This window comes from Hyla sarda, chromosome 10 (genome assembly GCF_029499605.1).
Source record: "Hyla sarda isolate aHylSar1 chromosome 10, aHylSar1.hap1, whole genome shotgun sequence".
NCBI classification, from domain to species: Eukaryota; Metazoa; Chordata; class Amphibia; order Anura; family Hylidae; genus Hyla; species Hyla sarda.
In genome coordinates, this window is record NC_079198.1 from 10,099,518 (window position 1) to 10,105,517 (window position 6,000).

A 6,000-nucleotide genomic window follows, 5' to 3' on the forward strand; every position below is an offset into this window, starting at 1 on the left:
CACACTAAGCAGGGACATCAGAAAGAGGAGAAGAGAACTGTCTGAGGACTTGAGAACCAAAATTGTGGAGAATATCAACAATCTCAAGGTTACAAGTCCATCTCCAGGGATCTAGATTTGCCTTTGTCCACAATGCGCAACATTATCAAGAAGTTTACAACCCATGGCACTGTAGGTAATCTCCCTGGGCGTGGACAGAAGAGAAAAATTGACGAAAGGTGTAAACGCAGGATAGTCCAGATGGTGGATAAGCAGCCCCAAACAAGTTCCAAAGATATTCAAGCTGTCCTGCAGGCTTAGGGAGCATCAGTGTCAGCGCGAACTATCCATCGGCATTTAAATGAAATGAGAGAGCTCTGTGTTCCAAAAAGAAAAGCATTTCCTCTGTAGTATTCAGCAGCTAATACGTACTGGGAAGATTAAGATTTTTTAATAGAAGTAATTTACAAATCTGTTTAACTTTCTGGTATTAGTTGATTTAAAAAAAAAAAAGTTTTCCACGGGAGTACCCCTTTAAGTCTGTTATGTGGATGTATTTACTATGCTTGAAAAAGGCTATCTAGCCGAAACATTGCATGTGTGTTCCTGTACACAATAAAGACCACAGCCTGCAATTCACCGGACCTTGTCTTTGGTTCGGTATCTTTGAGTGGAGTACATTTGGAGTATAGAGGTGGAGTGGAGTACATTTGGAGTATAGCGGTGGAGTGGAGTACATTTGGAGTATAGAGGTGGAGTGGAGTACATTTGGAGTATAGAGGTGGAGTGGAGTACATTTGGAGTATAGAGGTGGAGTGGAGTACATTTGGAGTATAGCGGTGGAGTGGAGTACATTTGGAGTATAGAGGTGGAGTGGAGTACATTTGGAGTATAGAGGTGGAGTGGAGTACATTTGGAGTATAGAGGTGGAGTGGAGTACATTTGGAGTATAGCGGTGGAGTGGAGTACATTTGGAGTATAGCGGTGGAGTACATTTGGAGTATAGCGGTGGAGTGGAGTACATTTGGAGTATAGCGGTGGAGTGGGGTACATTTGGAGTATAGCGGTGGAGTGGAGTACATTTGGAGTATAGAGGTGGAGTGGAGTACATTTGGAGTATAGAGGTGGAGTGGAGTACATTTGGAGTATAGCGGTGGAGTGGAGTACATTTGGAGTATAGAGGTGAAGTGGAGTACATTTGGAGTATAGAGGTGGAGTGGAGTACATTTGGAGTATAGATAACTGATCTATAGTGTCCTCTGTACATGATCACTGATCTATAGTGTCCTCTGTACATGATCACTGATCTATAGTGTCCACTGTACATGATCACTGATCTATAGTGTCCTCTGTACATGATCACTGATCTATAGTGTCCTCTGTACATGATCACTGATCTATAGTGTCCTCTGTACATGATCACTGATCTATAGTGTCCTCTGTACATGATCACTGATCTATAGTGTCCTCTATACATGATCACTGAGCTATAGTGTCCTCTGTACATGATCACTGAGCTATAGTGTCCTCTGTACATGATCACTGATCTATAGTGTCCTCTGTACATGATCACTGATCTATAGTGTCCCTTGTACATGATCACTGATCTATAGTGTCCTCTGTACATGATCACTGATCTATAGTGTCCTCTGTACATGATCACTGATCTATAGTGTCCTCTGTACATGATCACTGATCTATAGTGTCCACTGTACATGATCACTGATCTATAGTGTCCCTTGTACATGATCACTGATCTATAGTGTCCTCTGTACATGATCACTGATCTATAGTGTCCTCTGTACATGATCACTGATCTATAGTGTCCTCTGTACATGATCACTGATCTATAGTGTCCTCTGTACATGATCACTGATCTATAGTGTCCCTTGTACATGATCACTGATCTATAGTGTCCTCTGTACATGATCACTGATCTATAGTGTCCCTTGTACATGATCACTGATCTATAGTGTCCTCTGTACATGATCACTGATCTATAGTGTCCTCTGTTGTAGTTGTACTGTTTTTGGGGGCTATGAAAGCAGGTAGGAAAAGAGGTTAGGGTCAGCTTAGGGCTTACTCTTCCCTGCCCTACATGACGTGACGTCCAATCGTTGGTAGTCCAGCTTTTTATTAGGCTTGGTGGCCGGACTACCAACTGCAAGAAATGATGTATACTGTGGGGGGAAAATTATCATTGTTGGTGTAGTTTAACGATTATGTCCACCTTTGTGTGGTTATAATGTTTACGTGCACCTAATTTATTAAATGGTCACATAGCATTTGATACATTTTACTTCAGAACACCATTTTCTATGGTTTACCCATTGTGCAAAATTTTGCAACTTTCTATCCCACTGCACAAAAATTTGAGTAGACGGCTGTCCGGGAATGCCGGAAATTGTAGTTTTGCAACAGCTGGAAACACACTGGGAAACAAAATGAAGAGGAAAAAAAACTGCATCAAAATACTGGGCCCTAAGGCCCAAAAAAATTTGAATTTTTTTCACCCTATAATTGGCTGAAAAAACAGGCATAAATATAATGTCTTTGTATTTATTTATGGTTTTTATGGTGTATAAACATTGCCTAAGGCTCCCCCCATATGGCGCTTCACACTGTTGACTCCTGGCTCACACTTATAGAAATAGAAAAGCTGCAACAAGGGGCCCATTTTTCTGTGTTTTTAAGAGAAAACGCCAAGCTTGAAACCACCCTTAGGCTAGGTTCACTCTATAACTGAGGATTCCGAGCACTAGGACCCAGCGTACATTGCCATCCCCATTGACACCAATGTATTCCAGGCAAATTTCACCAAAAGGTTGAGCAAGATCATTTTTTCGCAGCTGAATTTCAGCAGCGGAACGTTTTGTCGTAGTGGGCACTGTGTGCCAGCAATGGGATTCTGCTGCACCGGAATTTCAAAAGTGTAATTTCACACAGAAATTCTGCAGTGTGAACATGGCCTAACTCTTCCTCTCCTTGTGTCAGTATATACTGCTCGCTCTGGCATTTGGTTCATGAACTATACGTGTGGTGACCCAGTACAGAGTCATGTATTCCTCTGTACTTCTGCCCATCCTGTCTGGTAGATCCAGCTCAATGTCCGTCATGGGTCCCTTCTCCCTAGAACTTTCTTTATTGCACTTCTAATGCATTATTAAGGTATTGTTAGAGTTAACATAATGTATGTTATGTGCACTGTTGCCTTAAATCTGTGTTACTAAGGACGTTTGTTGTCAAGGTGAGTATGCAAGGTGAACAGGTGGCTTGTCAGTGACCATCGGGATTTCTCAAAACTGCGCACCTAAAATAGTGAGGTCAGGGTTCAGCTCTCTCTTGTTGCTGAGGTGCAGTGAAGTGAGGATCTGAGGAGTCTGTGTGATCCAGAAGAAGGCCTCAGACCTAATCCAACCAGCACGCTTCTACTTCAAGTTAACCCCTGCACCTGTAGTGAAAGTCAAAGCTGCACCAGGCACAGGTGAAGCTGGTTTACCTCATGTGGTGTATTGGATAACCACACCCTGGCGTCACGAGGAGGTTAATACACACACATTACCCCGTCTGACACCACATACGTGTCCTGTGTACATGGTGTGTGAACTCTTCGGAGTCCAGAAACTTGCACATCTCCCTTCCTGGTTTTGCGCCAACTTCCCATTACACAACGTTTGCGACTTACAGTCGTCCTTGCACCTCTAACTTTTCTTGACCAGTTTTTCTTACATAGGTGGACGGGAATGATTTCATCAGCTACATTTTGTGTAATAAGGAGAACAAACCATACAAGTGTCTTATATAAAGAGCTTAATGTGTATATGTTACAGCTAAAACTGGATTTTAGTTGAAACAAATTTTCCCTAGTAAAAACCAGTTTCAACTGAACGCTTTGGTGAAAACTAGGACTACCTGCTTTTCCCTAGTTCAAACCAGGTTTTTACTGAACGCCTTTTGTTTAAACTAGAATTTTACTGCTAATGCAAAAACCGAATGTTGTCTCCTATATCTTATACCGAATATTGTTGTATCCTCAACAGATGCTACATTACACCCTGCTCCAAATTATTATGCAAATTCTATTTAAGTGTCACAAAGATTAAATATTTTGTTTTTCAGTTTAAAGGGGTACTCCGCCCCTAATACATCTTATCCCCTAATCCAAAGGTTAGGGGATAAGATGTATGGTCACGAGGGTCCCGCCGCTGGGGACTCCCGCAATCTGTCACTGCGCACCCACCTTTGTGAGCTCTCCGAGTGTGTCTAGCGTGACGACCACGGGTCCGGAGTATCGTGACATCACGACTCCGCCCCCGTGTGACGTCACTCTCCGCCCCCTCAATGCAAGTCTATGGGAGGGGGCGTGACGGCCGTCACGCCCCCTCCCATAAACTTGCATTGAGGGGGCGGAGCGTGATGTCACACCGGGGGGGGCGGAGTCGTGATGTCCCGATTCTCCGTTCGTGCCTGCCTAACCTCCATAGACTTCAGACAAGTGCTGGTGGGGGTCATACTCGGACCTGGTAAGGTCCTTACATCAGAGTCCCGATGAGATGCAGGCCGGCGTGCTTTTTAATTTTGTTTTAACTTAGGGATTTTCCCTTCCTTCTCTAAATACCTACCTGCCCCGTATATTTACCTGCACTGCCCCAAATACCTACCTGCACTATATATCTACCTACCTGCCCTATATGGGGGGGGGGGGGGTAGATTTACCTATTTGCCTCCCTACTCCCATACTATGCAGAGCACCAATAGAGGCTTTATATAGACAAAAGTTCACGAAGACAAAGAGGCCCCGATGTGAGTCATTACATGTAACTGCACTGTAATCTGTTATATGGTCTGCAGAGCCTGTGTATAGCTGGTGTCACCACTATATGGTCACTGTATGGGGGTAAAATGGTCTGTGTATAGTAGTTTTATTCAGTATCAGTATGGCCGAAGGCCGTGGTAAGTAACTTCCTTTTTACCGGTGTTTCCCAACCAGGGTGCCTCCAGCTGTTGCAAAACTACAACTCCCAGCATGCCCGGACAGCCAAAGGCTGTCCGGGCATGCTGGGAGTTGTAGTTTTGCAACAGCTGGAGGCACCCTGGTTGGGAAACACTGGCTTAGTCAGACCGAACTTGGCCACCTTACTGGTTACTTCCTTCCCACAAAGTGACACTGCCCCCTTTACACCCAATTATACCCCGACTTAAAGTGATGCTGCCCCTTTTGTGTCCCGACAAGGTAAAAACGCCCTTGTGCCTCACATGGTAATGATGCTCCCTTTGTGCCCCCCTTTCCTGTACTAGCCAAAGTAATAAGAAACCCCCCCCACCCCATTTCCTGACTATACCCTTAAAGGGGTATTCCGCCCGTAGACATCTTATCCCCTATACTGCTGATAGGGGATAAGATGTCTATGGGCGGAATACCGCTTTAAAGGGGTACACCGGTGGAAAACTTATTTTTTTTTATTTTTTATCAACTGGTGCCAGAAAGTTAAACAGATTTGTAAATTACTTCTATTAAAAAATCTTAATCCTTCTAGTATTAATTAGTATTAGGAACTGTCCAGAGCAGCTTATGTTTGCTATGGCGATTTTCTCCTACTCTGGACAGTTCTTAAAATGGACAGCAGAGGTCAGCAGAGAGCACTGTGTTCCAAAAAGAAAAGAATTTCCTCTGTAGTATTCAGCAGCTAATAAGTACTGGAAGGATTAAGATTTTTTTTTTTAATAGAAGTCATTTACAAATCTGTTAAACTTTCTGGCACCAGTTGATAAAAAAAATAAATAAAAAAAGTTTTCCACCGGAGTACCCCTTTAATGCTTTACTGTCGCTCTGACATTGTGCGTCCTAAATCTTCCTCCCCCCGTCTCCTCAGTTCTAGGGCCTCAGGGACCAATAGAGAAGGAGGAAGATTTAGGAGGCACACACCATCGAATGTCATGCGGTGTACGACTTCTTATATTTTTTTTGAGTTGTTTCGCACGATTCATCATTTCCATCATCAAACTCCCCCTTTATATATC